Raw genomic sequence first — 16,102 nt, forward strand, 5'->3', positions numbered from 1 at the left:
TTAAGCTGTATAAGGACACCTGTGAGAAGACAGATATATTATTTGACAAACATTTCTTTTAGTGGTGCACAAAACAGGGAGACCTGAAATTTACAGACCAGCCAGAATGTTATATCCTTTCTTAGTACAGATATTGGAAATATGGTAATATTTATTGCTGTTCTTGTTGCAGAGAATACTTCTGAACATGGCACTAAATTTAGGTTTTCCATGTGTGCATTTGGAAATATCAGTGTTGATGTGTGTGTGTGTGTGTGTGTGTGTGTGTGTGTGTGTGCGGTAATTTTTTTTCCTACGAGTGGCATCAGTTTATGCAGTTCAGGTGAAGCTTGCATATAATTGGTACTTTTTCCCACATGTCACATTATAGCGACTGCATATGGCACAAACATTTAGGTTTTTTTAATAAATATTGAAGATTAAATTGATAATTATGAACATAACTGCACTTTGGATAGTAGCATCAAAGGGGTTTACAAAGCACAATTGGGCTATCTCTGCCTTCCTTTATGTTTTTCTAAAATTTCCATTACTGCCATCTTGCGTTGTTTTTAAATTTTTCCTCACACCACCTTTGATTTTCATATTTCCCTTCAGCATCTTTTGCATTTCTAAATTACTCACCACTGCCAACTTCGATTTTTAAAGTTCCAAACACCGCTGCCTTGGATTTCTCTACAGTTGCAGCATTGACACGCACAAGTTCAAGAGTGCTTCAGGATCTCCACACTCATACTATTGAAGTTGATGAAAAACTTTATTATTAGTATTAACTTTCCATTAATAATTTTGGGAAGAGGACATAATTAATTTATTCCATCCTTTCTTTGTGTTCGAAATAGCAAAACGAAAATATTTGTAAGTACATTTTTCTAACTGAAAGTCACAGTGGATTAGAAAAAGCTTGCCATTGGGATGATATTCACATCCATATTGCACATTCAATTCCGTCACGAACAGCAGCTATAGGCAACTGTAGGGTAATTTCATTGTATGTATAGTGGGAATAGTTATGTATAGTAGTTTGTAACATGAAATTCTCTTTATTTTTAACTGATTGTTTTGTCGTTGCAGTGCGTTAGAGTTAGGATATTATCATACACTTCCATTTATTATTTGCAATATCTGTAAATATTTTGATTTATAATGGGTGGTATCTAACGATATGGACAGAAAATTGCAAACACTTTATTCTTGAGTATAATTTTTCGATGATTGTTCACACTACTAGCTAACAGCACCTTGTCATTCGAGGGAGCGAACGCATACAGGTACATCAGGTCATCATTTTCGTTTACTATGGAGCCCACTCCACTCCACCCTATGATCCATAGACCTTGCAGTGAGTGGTGTGTCTTGTTCGTCTCAGTGACACAGATACCAGTACCACAGGTCCAACCACCGTGCGAAATACCTGTTGAGAGGCCAGACAAACGTGTGGTTCCTGAAGAGGGGCAGCAGCCTCTTAATAGTTACAGGGGCAACGTCCTGTATGATTGACTGATCTGGCCTTGTAACATCAAAGAAAACGTCCTGGCCGTGCTGGTTCTGCGAACACCTGAAAGCAAACGTAGTTTTTTTCCAAAGGGGTGCGGCGCTACTGTATGGTTGAATGATGATGGTGTCCTCTTGAGTAAATTATTCTGGAGGCAGAATACTCCCCCCTTTCGTATCTCTGGCAGAAGACAACTGAGGAGGACGTCTTCATTAGGAGAAACAAAAGTGGCGTTCTATGGATTGGATTGTAGAATATTAGATTCATTAATCAGGCAGATGTAGCAGAAAGTTAGCTAGGTTCTGTGACAGGAGCAACAGGACTTCTGGTGAGATAAATACAGGGTCATATATACTAAGTCAAATAGAGGTAATTCAGGAGTGCGTTTAGTAATGAAAAAGAGAAGAGTAAAGTGAGTAAGCTACTACGAACAGCATAGTGAATATGCTATCGTATTATCGTAGCCCTAATACACACGAAGCCAGCACTTACCACAGCAGTACTAGTCAATATGGCAACTAGCTCCGCAGATGATGAATACAATGAAGAAATGTATAAATGTATGACAGCATAAAATACATTATGTAGGTAGCTAAGAGAAACGAAAATGTAATTGCGATAGGGGACTGGAGTTCGATAGTAGCAAAAATAAATAAATAAATAAAATTAAATTAAATAGAAAAATTAATGTGGACTGGGCGAAAACGACGAGAAAGAGGAAGTCTCGTGGTAAAATTCTGTACGTAGCATTATTTAACTATCGCTAACATATAATTTAAAAGCCATGAGAGAATGCTGCATACGTGGAAGTGTTATGGAGATACCAAAAAGTTTCAGGTCGTTTATATAATGGCAAGATACGGATTCCGGATTCACACTTTAAACTGCAAGACATTGTCTGTGCAAGATGAGGACTCAGCCAACAAGTTATTGGTATGAGCTATAGATTAACACTGGAGAAATTGCAAAAAGGTAGGAAATTAAGTAGGTGGAACCTGAATAAATGTAAAGAACCAGAGGTTGTTGAGGGTTTAAAAGGGTGCGTTAAGCAATGGTTGACTAGAACAAGCGAAAGAAACACATTAGAGGAAGAATGTGAAACATACAGGTAAAAGACAAGGCCTACTAGAAATCCTTACATAAGACAGGAGGTGCTGAATTTATTAATGGATGGTGAGAATACAAAAATGCAATATATGAACCAGCTGAGACGGAATACAAACAATTAAAACTGAGACTGACAGGATGTGCAAAACGGTTAAGAAGGAATGACTAGAGGACAATTTATGGATTTATAAGCGCGTTTCACTTGGGGAAAGATAGATACCGCCTACAGAATTAAGAGGCCTTCGGGAAAAAGTAAAGTTGCTGTATGAGTATCAACAGGTCAGAATTAAAGCAAGTGATGCCGAGAGAAATCGATTAGGAAACGAGACAAAGTAGTAAATGAGTTTTGCTTCTTGGGCAATAACTGATGTTGACAGAAGTAGAGAGGATATAAAATTGAGAGCAGCAGTGGTACGAAAAGCGTTTCTGGAGAAGAGAAATTTGTTTCCGTCCAATATATATTGAAGTGTTACAAATCTTTTTCTAAAAGTAAGCAGATTCAGAAGGACGTAGGTTGTATCAGGTACTCGGAGATAAAGAGGTTTGGACAGAGTAGCAGGAGAGCTGCATCAAACCTGTCTCCAGAATGAAGACCTCAACAAAATCAGCAATGGAGGGATAGCCGGGCGAGTTAAATGCAACAAAAATTATTTGTGTTTAGTTCATTCGTACTGCAGCATCCAATGATAGGAAAAGGCACGAATACTTCCTAGCTGAAGATGTAAATGTGGAGCAACTCATAAACATTGCTAGATGTTCGTTCTGTAGTAACCGAATGCTATCCATACAAGAAGTAAGTTGCACATTTAAGCTGTCTGATAAAGACAGAGCTCAGATAAATCGTAAATCTGGAGCTTATTTTAGCGCCGATCACTTTTTGTGGAATAATATTTATAATATAAAATAGACCATTTCAGTTAGCCTGACGTAAGCAAATGTACAGGAAATTTATTTATTTGTTTTTACAGTTAATTGTTTGCTATTAGCAAACAGGAGTGTATCAGATTCAGACAAATTTATTTATATGTTTGAAATTATGTGCAGTGATAATTACACAGAGAGAAAATGGCTATCATGTAACGAGTCCCGTATTTATTGGGCGCCATGAGTAATTACGTTGTTTCAAGACTGTCAGTTGAAACCACATGATAATGATGCTGAACCTTCATAATGGCTCTAATGACGTTGTGTTACAGAGACTCGGTGGTTAGTCAAACTGCAGATTATTGCGGTGTACGAGTAAGTATTATAAACGGAAGAGCGGTGGAATAGTTCCTGTAACGAAGTGAGTTGGAACTTTCAGTGCAAAGTATGTGGATAAATGCAAATTGGGGTTCTCCAGCCCTACACTTATCTATGAGCAATACATATTAATTTGGCAGACGCTTCGCCTCTCTTCTCTGAAACAATATAAGTAATACCAGTTATTTATGACAAACATTCAAAAGCTAACTTTAGTCTCATATAGCCTACAGTACTTCTCCCAGATATGCTTTCTTCTGATTTCCTTTCTCTGTAAGTCATGCCCTTATATCTACTAACCGTATATTATCAAATTCCCCAATGCTTCCTTCTTATGCCCTTTTTCCTCATGCACGCAGCAGCTAATGCTCACAATTAAAATCTGCTTTACTCTAATTTGTAGTTATTGTTATATTTATCACGTAAGAACATCAATATATGTCATTGTAATTATTAATTTCCAAATAAAATATAACATGCTTATCTTGATATATGTAGTGTAAAATGTATGTAGAAAGCTAGGTTGGATGTAACACAGGATTTGATAGTCCTAACCTTGCCAGGCGAAATAAATTAAAAGATGAAAATGGTATCACGTACAATGGCTTCTAATGAAATGGTATAATGTAGTTTAACATGGCGCTGTTCTTTTACTAATTTAAAATTTGATTACAGAATTGTACAGCGTATTTACAAGTAGTGAACCTACTTAGCGAACAAGTAATCAGTATAAAATTTACGTACCCAAGCTAGGTAGATCTTCAGCCACAGAAACTTAATCAATAATTTATTGCAGTGAAAAGTAAGTTTGCCAATATAGAAAATACTAGGACAGAAAGCTGTATGTTTTGAAATATACGCACTTTTCAAGTATGTATTAATTAAAATTGTTGATTTTGCACTATAAAATTTAAAAAGTCCTGAATTTTATATATCCTATTCCCACGAAATGCCAAAATGACGGCAAATAGGTTTACAGTTATATTATCCTGTTCTATGCAACTATGAATTGACATGCAAACGAGACGACGAGAGCTAAACTCATTTAATGGGCTTTTGAAGTCAGTGGATATAATCACAGCAAACAAAAAAATGTGAAAGTTTCAAATAACCATATTAATGAATTAATTAATTACGGCGATGTATCTGAATATGGACTTGGCATCTCCGATTCAAATTAGTGTGTTTAATGAGTTTAGGGGCTATTACTAAATTGTATAAAATAACGTTAAGTGTCAGCTGAGCTTCTGGGGTGTGGCACATCTCATTTAACCATGCTGTGTCTTTAGAATAGCTTTGTGTTAGTCAATTTACAAGAATTCCACAGTTAACTCGAGCCAAATCGAGGGTTTGCTCCAAGACATTATCCTAATACGTTGAAAGAGTAATGGCTTAATTTGTCAGAAAACGTGTGTGTACTATTGTTTCATTCATAGCAATGGGGCTGCGTGGGAGATTTTGTATAAATTCATAATACAAGGTGATCGGAAACTACCGCTACAGACTTATAAAGTTTGTAGAGCGGAATGAGTAGAAGATATTCTGAACTTCAACCCTTGTCCGAAAACTGATCCTTTCCCTGCTACAGCTATTTGGAAACATGTTGGTAACGGGCCCACTTTTACAGTAATTGATTAAGAGTGACCCAATAAATTACTTTCTATACAGTTCCACTCATTAATAGCCAAAGAAATTTATCGTGTACTCTTCAATGTGATGCAATATGGCCTCTTCCAGTTAGTGTGTGCCGTGACTCTTTGGAGCACTACAATCACGTCTGCTGATGATTTCTCCAAGCCGTTGCGCATTTGAAATGGAAAGAGTATGCGGTGGAGTCGAAAGTTGTAGAGAACGGTCTTGACAAAGGTGATAAGCAGCTCTCCCATTAACGTGAACTTCGACATAAATGAAGATCTTGCAAACTGCCAACTGCAGGACACGTTCCAGAATCCTACAATCATTCAAATGAAGCCTTCCAGTTTTATTAGATTACGAAGCGACACATACAGAATTCGACTTCTACTTCGCTGCCATCCAATGTCGATAGAAAAACCGCAAAATACAACAAACAAACCTTGATGAACCGCATAAGTACCATCGGAAAAGTGCGGACGTTCGAAATTTTCTTGTTAGAAACTCAAGGTATGGAAACACTAACTCAAAATTAACACAAACGGTGACGCTGCCTTACTCTCTACATTCTAGTGATATGCGTTTCAGTCAATAGCGATAAATCGCAGTTATTTTGCTGGACTGTTCCGAGCCAAGAAGAGGTCAATCTAACAACAGTGCAAGAAACAGAAGAGGACTCCGAGCTTTTACTGGAATATCAGTTGGAGAAAAAGAAGATAACGTTAAGCAACACGTACTTTGTCTCAAAGTTATCACACATTAAAGTTTTGACAGCGGAATTTTTTGCCGTCAAGGAAAATTAAATGTTCTTAGTTCTGATAAATAACTCTGTATACTACAACTTAGATCGACAGTTTTTTTTACGGTTTGTAAATCGCTGCCTGTCCTAAACCGAATCTAAGTCTGGCAAGGCTGAAAATCTTGTACCCTGGCACTAAACAACAAATTACTCACGAAGCGAGAATTTTCATTCCTTTGGCAAGTGAATTGCTTGCCAATTTAGGTAGAGGTCAGAGTACAATACTTACTTGTCTGCGACCTACGATATTTTTTGTAAGACGTGTTTTCCTGAACTGAAAGGGAATTTGGGATTTTACGTGAAGCATCTCGTTGCTCTAGGTTACTTTAGATGCATTACTTTGTACCCAAAAGTCTTGGGTTGGTGGTATGTCGTACTGGAAAGAACTAATTGCTTTCTTAGTGAGAATTAGGACGAAGGCAGAAGCAGCGGAAGAAATGGAGTGGGTATCAAGTTAAAGGCAGTTATCACAGACGTATCTCAAAGCTTATGTCAAACTTACAGACCAACCTAATTGTATCAACGAATGAAAGAAAACTATTCGAAATTAGTATAACAAAGTGTCGTGCATTATTCAAGACGTTTATGTATCCTGTCTATCGGATCGACAAATATACAGTTTAGGAAGCCTGGAAAAGAAAAAAATTGCTATAGACGTTACCGCTGACTGATCATCTAGTTAAGGCCTTCCGTGCATAACCTATCTCGGTGGTTTTTGCCATATGATTGTTAGCTATGGAGCTATTGCACCACCGTACCTAACTGGTATACAGTTTGCATCCGAATATGTAGTTTTATAAAGTGATTTAAGTTGCTTCACTACTCCGAGGATATCTATTTATAAGTTACTTATGTTGGTAGCTTTGTTGATTCGAATTCTGGAATATTTACTTCGTCGTCTTTGATGAAGGAATTTCGGAAGGCTGTGTTTAGTAACTCTACTTTGGGAGCACTGTCGTTGATAGTATTTCCATTGCTATCGCGCTGAGAAGGCATTGAATATCACTGTGTATCAATTCTTCAGGCTACGCTGCCTGATCGTATTAGACATTAACAAAGATAAAAAATTAAGGAAAAACTTCTTACAATGTCACTTTTATTATGCAGAGTAAGAGTTTCGTATATTCGGGGAGAATATGACAGAAGGCGATTGTACATACGTAATTTCCTCAAGAAAGGGAGAGAGAGAAAGACGAGTTTTCATAGAGCTGTCTCCTTTTCATGTCTGCGTGAGAAATGAAACCTAACAGCAAATTCGAAAATCTCTCTCGTAGGCGCCCATATCGTCTGAGCAATACTTCACTGCTTATATGTGCGGACACTTTTATATGGCAGTCTTAAGTAGATATTGTTTCGTTACATGGGTTCGTAAGGTACCACTAGAGGACGGGCCTGAAAAGTTTACAATTGGATTCACTACATGTACATCTATACTGATACTCAGTAAATCACACTTATGTTCCTGGCTGAGGGTTCATAGACGTCTTTCACAATAATTCTCTATTATTCCAATATCGAACGGCATGCGGATAAAACGAACACTTATCTGTCTGATTTTCCTTAATTTATTATAATGATCCCTATGTAGGTCGGTATCAACAAAATATTTTAGCTTTCGAAGGAGAATTTTGGTGATAGAAATTTCGTGAAAATTTCGCCGCGACGAGAAAGCCTTTAATTTCCACCCAAAATCCTCTGTTTTGTCAGTGACACTCTCTCCCCTATTTCAAGATAATGCAAAACGTGCTGCTCTCCTTTGAACTTTCTCGATGTAGTACGTTCATTCTATCTGGTAAGAATCCCAGACCACGCAGCAGTACTCCAAAAGAGGACGGGCAATCGTAGTGTAGCAGGCTCTTTACTAGCTGAATTACGTTTTCAAAGTGTTCTGCCAGCAAAATGCAGTCTTAGGTTTTCCTTCACGACATTTTCAATGCTTTATTTCCAATTCAGTCTGTTCGTAATTGTAATTTCTAGATATTTAGTTGCATTTACGGCCTATGAATATGGCTGATTTATTGTGTAACCGAAGTTTAGCCTATTCCTTTTAGCATTCATGTGGGTGACCTCACACTTTTCATTATTTAAGGTGATTTTAATTTTAAATGAAACAATAAGTTTACTGTTACCAGTCACTGTTTATTTGTTTCCACGACGCGTTTCGAAGGTTTAAACCTCCATCATCAGGTGGATTTACATCAGTTAATATGGCATTTGTGTGTTTGTGTTGTGTTACGATTTCTTTGGAGGAAGTTGTGACACTGTCTAGTGGAGAAAACAAAACAGTATTTCAGAACTTGGTCTGTTTTGACAAAAATTGAACTTGTATCTAGCAGTAAACATAAATTAAGTAAGATAAAGTACCTCCAGTGGTCACAGGATCCTTTCACAGTCGTAACACATCACATGAACACTATCATATTGTATAAACAAATATGGCGTCGTAATCTGTTAGGTGCATGGATCGTACAGAAAAAGAGAAACCGTTCTCACAAAGTCCAGAGAATATAGCCCAAAAAACATTATTACAGAAAACTATTTTGAAGGATTTGGAGGTGTTGAATACATTTGTTGGAGTAAATAGCTTAAAATAGCATAAAGTTCATACTCATTTATACAATCAGGTGAGGTGTTAGAAACTTTAAATACAATAATCATATTGGCTACAGTGATAAAATAAAATAAAATAATACACAATTGACAATTCTTATAGGGGTTCATAGGTAGATATGAAAGGCTGGAGGCAGAGGGGGAAGGAATATAAAGAGAACATGAGAGGGAGGGAGAGGGTGGAGAGAGAGATTGTATGACAGCAAACTTTATAAGGCAAAGGATCTTAAGATTGTATCTGTTGTATGTATTAACTGTCTAAAGGTTGTGGTAATACATTGGTAAATGCTTAAAAAGTGCACATGGATGTGCATTTGTATCAGCAGTTGTATACATAGTTTCAAGCTGACAAGGGGTACAAGCTGTTGGTGTGATTGTATATCTGTAAATGAAGTCAATCTCCTGTACACTCAGGGCTGTTATGGTAACATAAATAAATATTAGTGGTAAATCTTAGGGTCTGTGTGTGTGTGTGTGTGTGTGTGTGTGTGTGTCTGTGAATTTTTAATGACGTAGGCAGTTGTTGAAAACGGAGATGATACTACTGTAAATATTGTCATTTTTGTCATTTAAGATTGATTCAGGTTGTCTAGTTTGATGTTTGTATATTTGAAGTGTTTCAAGGATGTCTAGTTTTCTGCCTTTTGGTTGGATGTGTAGGATGCTGATACTTGTGTTGTTAACATGGTGTTTTGTTTCATGCAGGTGGGTGGCAATAGCTGATGTGTGGTATTTTTTGTTTTTTAGTGCTGCCATGTGTTCTTTGAACCTAATCTCAAATGATCTCCCTGTCTGGCCTATGTAGAAGCAGTCACAGTCTAAACATTTAATTTTGTATACACCTGTGTGATGCAGAGGGTTTTGTGTGCTGATGTTGTGGAGTAATTTATGTCCGATCCTGTTGTCTGTTGTGAAGGATATGCTTATGCCTTTTCGTTTGAAGACATTGGCTATCTGATAGGAAATCTTACCTAGAAAGGGGATTGTGTGGAAGATGATATTTTCTTTTTGTTTTTTGTGTTGTGATTTCTTTGCCATTATTGAGTGTTTTAGGGTGTCTACTATGGAGCTGTTATAACAATTTGCAATAGCTGTTTGTTTTATTATTTGAATTTCTTGATCACTTTTGTCTTCAGGGAGTGGTAGTTGGATAGCTCTATTGATCATGTACCGGAATGCTGCCATTTTGTGGGCTGTGGGGTGACAGGAGGAGTTGTGGATTGTAGTATGTGTTGTGGTAGGCTTCCGGTAAATTTCGAACTCATGTCTGTTATTCCTTATTCTAACTGTAAGGTCTAAGAAATTTATACTGTCATCTGTTTGGTGTTCAACTGTGAATTTTATGTTTTCATGGGAGCTGTTGAATAACTGGTTCAACTCACTGATGTCATCTTTAGTGCCTTTGATTAAAATGATGGTGTCATCCACATATCTGTAGTAGTAGATGATATTTTTGAGGAGGTGGTGATCAGAATTCAGGATTTTGTCTTCTAAGTTACTTATTAATATTTCAGCTAGCAACCCAGAAAAATTCGAGCCCATTGCCAGGCCATCTGTTTGTATGTAGATTTTATGGTTGAATTTAAATTGTTGTGTGAATTCGAGCAGGTCCATTAGCTTAGTAATGTGAGTTGAGGGGATTTTTTAATGTTTTTGTAGGTTTGCATTGATTATCTGTAGTGTGGGATCTATTGGCACAGAGGAATAAAGATTTTGTATGTCAAATGAGGCAAGTGTGGCTCCGTCAGGTACTTCTATGTCTTTGACATGTTGTGTGAATTCTGTGGTGTTTTTTTATTTGTTCTCTCATTATTGAATGTGTATGCTTCTTTGAGAATTTTGAAGAGCATTTTGTTGAGTTTGAATGTTGGGCTGTTCCTGCAGTTCACTATAGGTCTTATGGGGGTCCCATTTTTGTGTATCTTCGTTTGTGACCGAAGGCAAGGTGCTTGTGTGCTCATTGTTACAATATTTCTTGCTTCTTGGATGGTGAGTAGAAAGTTGATGTTGTTTGAGATGTGTTTAATCTCTTTTTGAATTCTGGCTGTTGGATCTTTATGTATCTCTGTTATGTGGTTGGTTTGGAAGAAGTCTAAAGTTTTTTCTACATATGTTGCTCTGTTCATTACAACAGTTGTGTTACCCTTGTCAGCTTTTACAATTATTGCATTATTCATGTTTAATTTAGTCTTAATGGTACGTGTAAGGATTTCTTCTCTTTTCTTGTATGCTGGGAATTGTTTTGCAATTTCCTTCTCAATAATTTCATTAATTTTGTGGCAGGCTGCTATTCTGTCATTTTGCTTCTTAAGGGCGATGGTTGAGATCTGTGTGGCACTAGTGATGAGCTTTTCTTGGTTCCTTGGGTCCAGTGGAGCTTGAACATTGTGTTTTAAACCTTTGCAGAGTAGTGTTTCTTCTTCTGCAGTGAATATTATGTCTGTGTTGTTGAGGAAAGGGGTGTAGAATGTGTGTTTCCTTTGGCTGTTTTGGTTCAGTTTGGGAGGTAACTGCTGATTTATAAGACTGGCTAGTTTTTTCTTCTGTGTGGTTTTTGTTTTCTGTACAATGAACTCGATGTACTTTCTGACTTTTTCAGTTATGGAATCGTAGTCTAGTCTATGAAGCAACTTTCCCAACTGTAATTCTGCATTATAAAGCTGCGTGTTGAACATTTGTTTCTTAATATAAAGTTCTTTCAGTTCGTTTTTCACATAGAATTTCCGTGCGTTTATCAGTGTTTTCTTTGCAGTTGTCGTGTTTATTTTGACGTCAATCTTTACATAATTTGGAATGACGTTATATCTGAGACAATTTCTACTGAAGTGAATATGCTGTGTTGTCTTTGCGAGCTTTTCTGATCTGTTTTTGTACTCGAAAATAGCCTTGATTGCCTGACTGGGCAGATTAACTTTAAATGCGAACATTTTTAGGTTAGGTTTACCGTGACTGTTATTGACATTAAATGAAACAATAAGTTTACTGTTACCAGTCACTGTTTATTTGTTTCCACGACGCGTTTCGAAGGTTTAAACCTCCATCATCAGGTGGATATACATCAGTTAATATGGCATTTGTGTGTTTGTGTTGTGTTACGATTTCTTTGGAGGAAGTTGTGACACTGTCTAGTGGAGAAAACAAAACAGTATTTCAGAACTTGGTCTGTTTTGACAAAAATTGAACTTGTATCTAGCAGTAAACATAAATTAAGTAAGATAAAGTACCTCCAGTGGTCACAGGATCCTTTCACAGTCGTAACACATCACATGAACACTATCATATTGTATAAACAAATATGGCGTCGTGATCTATTAGGTGCATGGATCGTACAGCAAAAGAGAAAACGTTCTCACAAAGTCCAGAGAATATAGTCCTAACAACATTATTACAGAAAACTATTTTGAAGGATTTGGAGGTGTTGAATACATTTGTTGGAGTAAATACTTCAGGCAGTATGTAAATACGATTTTGACAGCATAAAGTTCATACTCATTTATACAATCAGGTGAGGTGTTAGAAACTTTAAATACAATAATCATATTGGCTACAGTGATAAAATAAAATAAAATAATACACAATTGACAATAATTATAGGGGTTCATAGGTAGATATGAAAGGCTGGAGGCAGAGGGGGAAGGAATATAAAGAGAACATGAGAGGGAGGGGGAGGGTGGAGAGAGAGATTGTATGACAGCAAACTTTACAAGGCAAAGGATCTTAAGATTGTATCTGTTGTATGTATTAACTGTCTAAAGGTTGTGGTAATACATTGGTAAATGCTTAAAAAGTGCACATGGATGTGCATTTGTATCAGCAGTTGTATACATAGTTTCAAGCTGACAAGGGGTACAAGCTGTTGGTGTGATAGTATATCTGTAAATGAAGTCAATCTCCTGTACACTCAGTGCTGTTATGGTAACATAAATAAATATTAGTGGTGAATCTTAGGGTCTCTGTGTGTGTGTGTGTTTGTGTGTGTGTGTGTGTGTGTGAATTTTTAATGACGTAGGCAGTTGTTGAAAACGGAGATGATACTACTGTAAATATTGTCATTTTTGTCATTTAAGATGGATTCAGGTTGTTTAGTTTGATGTTTGTATATTTGAAGCATTTCAAGGATGTCTAGTTTTCTGCCTTTTGGTTGGATGTGTAGGATGCTGATACTTGTGTTGTTAACATGGTGTTTTGTTTCATGCAGGTGGGTGGCAATAGCTGATGTGTGGTATTTTTTGTTTTTTAGTGCTGCCATGTGTTCTTTGAACCTAATCTCAAATGATCTCCCTGTCTGGCCTATGTAGAAGCAGTCACAGTCTAAACATTTAATTTTGTATACGCCTGTGTGATGCAGAGGGTTTTGTGTGCTGATGTTGTGGGGTAATTTCTGTCCGATACTGTTGTCTGTTGTGAAGGATATGCTTATGCCTTTTCGTTTGAAGACATTGGCTATCTGATAGGAAATCTTACCTAGAAAGGGGATTGTGTGGAAGATGATATTTTCTTTTTGTTTTTTTGTGTTGTGATTTCTTTGCCATTATTGAGTGTTTTAGGGTGTCTACTATGGAGCTGTTATAACCATTTGCAATTGCTGTTTGTTTTATTATTTGAATTTCTTGATCACTTTTGTCTTCAGAGAGTGGTAGTTGGATAGCTCTATTGATCATGTACCGGAATGCTGCCATTTTGTGGGCTGTGGGGTGACAGGAGGAGTTGTGGATTGTAGTATGTGTTGTGGTAGGCTTCCGGTAAATTTCAAACTCATGTCTGTTATTCCTTATTCTAACTGTAAGGTCTAAGAAATTTATACTGTCATCTGTTTGGTGTTCAACTGTGAATTTTATGTTTTCATGGGAGCTGTTGAATAACTAGTTCAACTCACTGATGTCATCTTTAGTGCCTTTGATTAAAATGATGGTGTCATCCACATATCTGTAGTAGTAGATGATATTTTTGAGGAGGTGGTGATCAGAATTCAGGATTTTGTCTTCTAAGTTACTTATAAATATTTCAGCTAGCAATCCAGAAAGATTCGAGCCCATTGCCAGGCCATCTGTTTGTATGTAGATTTTATGGTTGAATTTAAAGTAGTTGTGTGAATTCGAGCAGGTCCATTAGCTCAGTAATGTGAGTTGAAGGGATTTTTTAATGTTTTTGTAGGTTGGCATTGATTATCTGTAGTGTGGGATCTATTGGCACAGAGGAATAAAGGTTTTGTATGTCAAATAAGGCAAGTGTGGCTCCGTCAGGTACTTCTATGTCTTTGACATGTTGTGTGAATTCTGTTGTGTTTTTAAGTGTTCTCTCATTTGTATTCTTCTTTGAGAATTTTGAAGAGCATTTTGTTGAGTTTGAATGTTGGGCTGTTCCTTCAGTTCACTATAGGTCTTATGGGGGTCCCATTTTTGTGTATCTGGGGTTGTCACCGAAGGCAAAGTGCTTGTGACCGCCATAAGTCCAATAGTGAACTGCAGGAACAGCCCAACATTCAAACTCAAAAAAATGCTCTACAAAATTCTCAAAGAATCATACACATTCAATAATGAGAGAACACTTAAAAACACAACAGAATTCACACAACATGTCTAAGACATAGAAGTACCTGACAGAGCCACACTTGCCGCATTTGACATACAAAACCTTTATTCCTCTGTGCCAATAGATCCCACACTACAGATAATCAATGCCAACCTACAAATACATAAAAATGTCCCTTCAACTCACATTACTGAGCTAATGGACCTGCTCGAATTCACACAACTACTTTAAATTCAACCATAAAATCTACATACATCAGATGGCCTGTCAATGGGCTCGAATCTTTCTGGATTGCTAGCTGAAATATATATAAGTAACTTAGAAGACAAAATCCTGAATTCTGATCACCACCTCCTCAAAAATATCATCTACTACTACAGATATGTGGATGACACCATCATTTTAATCAAAGGCACTAAAGATGACATCAGTGAGTTGAACCAGTTATTCAACAGCTCCCATGAAAACATAAAATTCACAGTTGAACACCAAACAGATGACAGTATAAATTTCTTAGACCTTACAGTTAGAATAAGGAATAACAGACATGAGTTTGAAATTTACCAGAAGCCTACCACAACACATACTACAATCCACAACTCCTCCTGTCACCCCACAGCCCACAAAATGGCAGCATTCCGGTACATGATCAATAGAGCTATCCAACTACCACTCTCTGAAGACAAAAGTGATCAAGAAATTCAAATAATAAAACAAACAGCAATTGCAAATGGTTATAACAGCTCCATAGTAGACACCCTAAAACACTGAATAATGGCAAAGAAATCACAACACAAAAAACAAAAAGAAAATATCATCTTCCACACAATCCCCTTTTCTAGGTAAGATTTCCTATCAGATAGCCAATGTCTTCAAACGAAAAGGCATAAGCATATCCTTCACAACAGACAACAGTATCGGACTGAAATTACCCCACAACATCAGCACACAAAACCCTCTGCATCACACAGGCGTATACAAAATTAAATGTTTAGACTGTGACTGCTTCTACATAGGCCAGACAGGGAGATCATTTGAGATTAGGTTCAAAGAACACATGGCAGCACTAAAAAACAAAAAATACCACACATCAGCTATTGCCACCCACCTGCATGAAACAAAACACCATGTTAACAACACAAGTATCAGCATCCTACACATCCAACCAAAAGGCAGAAAACTAGACATCCTTGAAATACTCCAAATATACAAACATCAAACTAAACAATCTGAATCCATCTTAAATGACAAAAATGACAATATTTACAGTAGTATCATCTCCGTTTTCAACAACTGCCTACGTCATTAAAAATTCACACACACACACACACACACACACACACACACACACACACACAGACCCTAAGATTTACCACTAATATTTATTTATGTTACCATAACAGCCCTGAGTGTACAGGAGATTGACTTCATTTACAGATATACAATCACACCAACAGCTTGTACCCCTTGTCAGCTTGAAACTATGTATACAACTGCTGATACAAATGCACATCCATGTGCACTTTTTAAGCATTTACCAATGTATTACCACAACCTTTAGACAGTTAATACATACAACAGATACAATCTTAAGATCCTTTGCCTTATAAAGTTTGCTGTCATACAATCTCTCTCTCCACCCTCTCCCTCCCTCTCATGTTCTCTTTATATTCCTTCCCCCTCTG

This window comes from Schistocerca gregaria, chromosome 8 (assembly GCF_023897955.1).
Source record: "Schistocerca gregaria isolate iqSchGreg1 chromosome 8, iqSchGreg1.2, whole genome shotgun sequence".
Classification (NCBI taxonomy): Eukaryota; Metazoa; Arthropoda; class Insecta; order Orthoptera; family Acrididae; genus Schistocerca; species Schistocerca gregaria.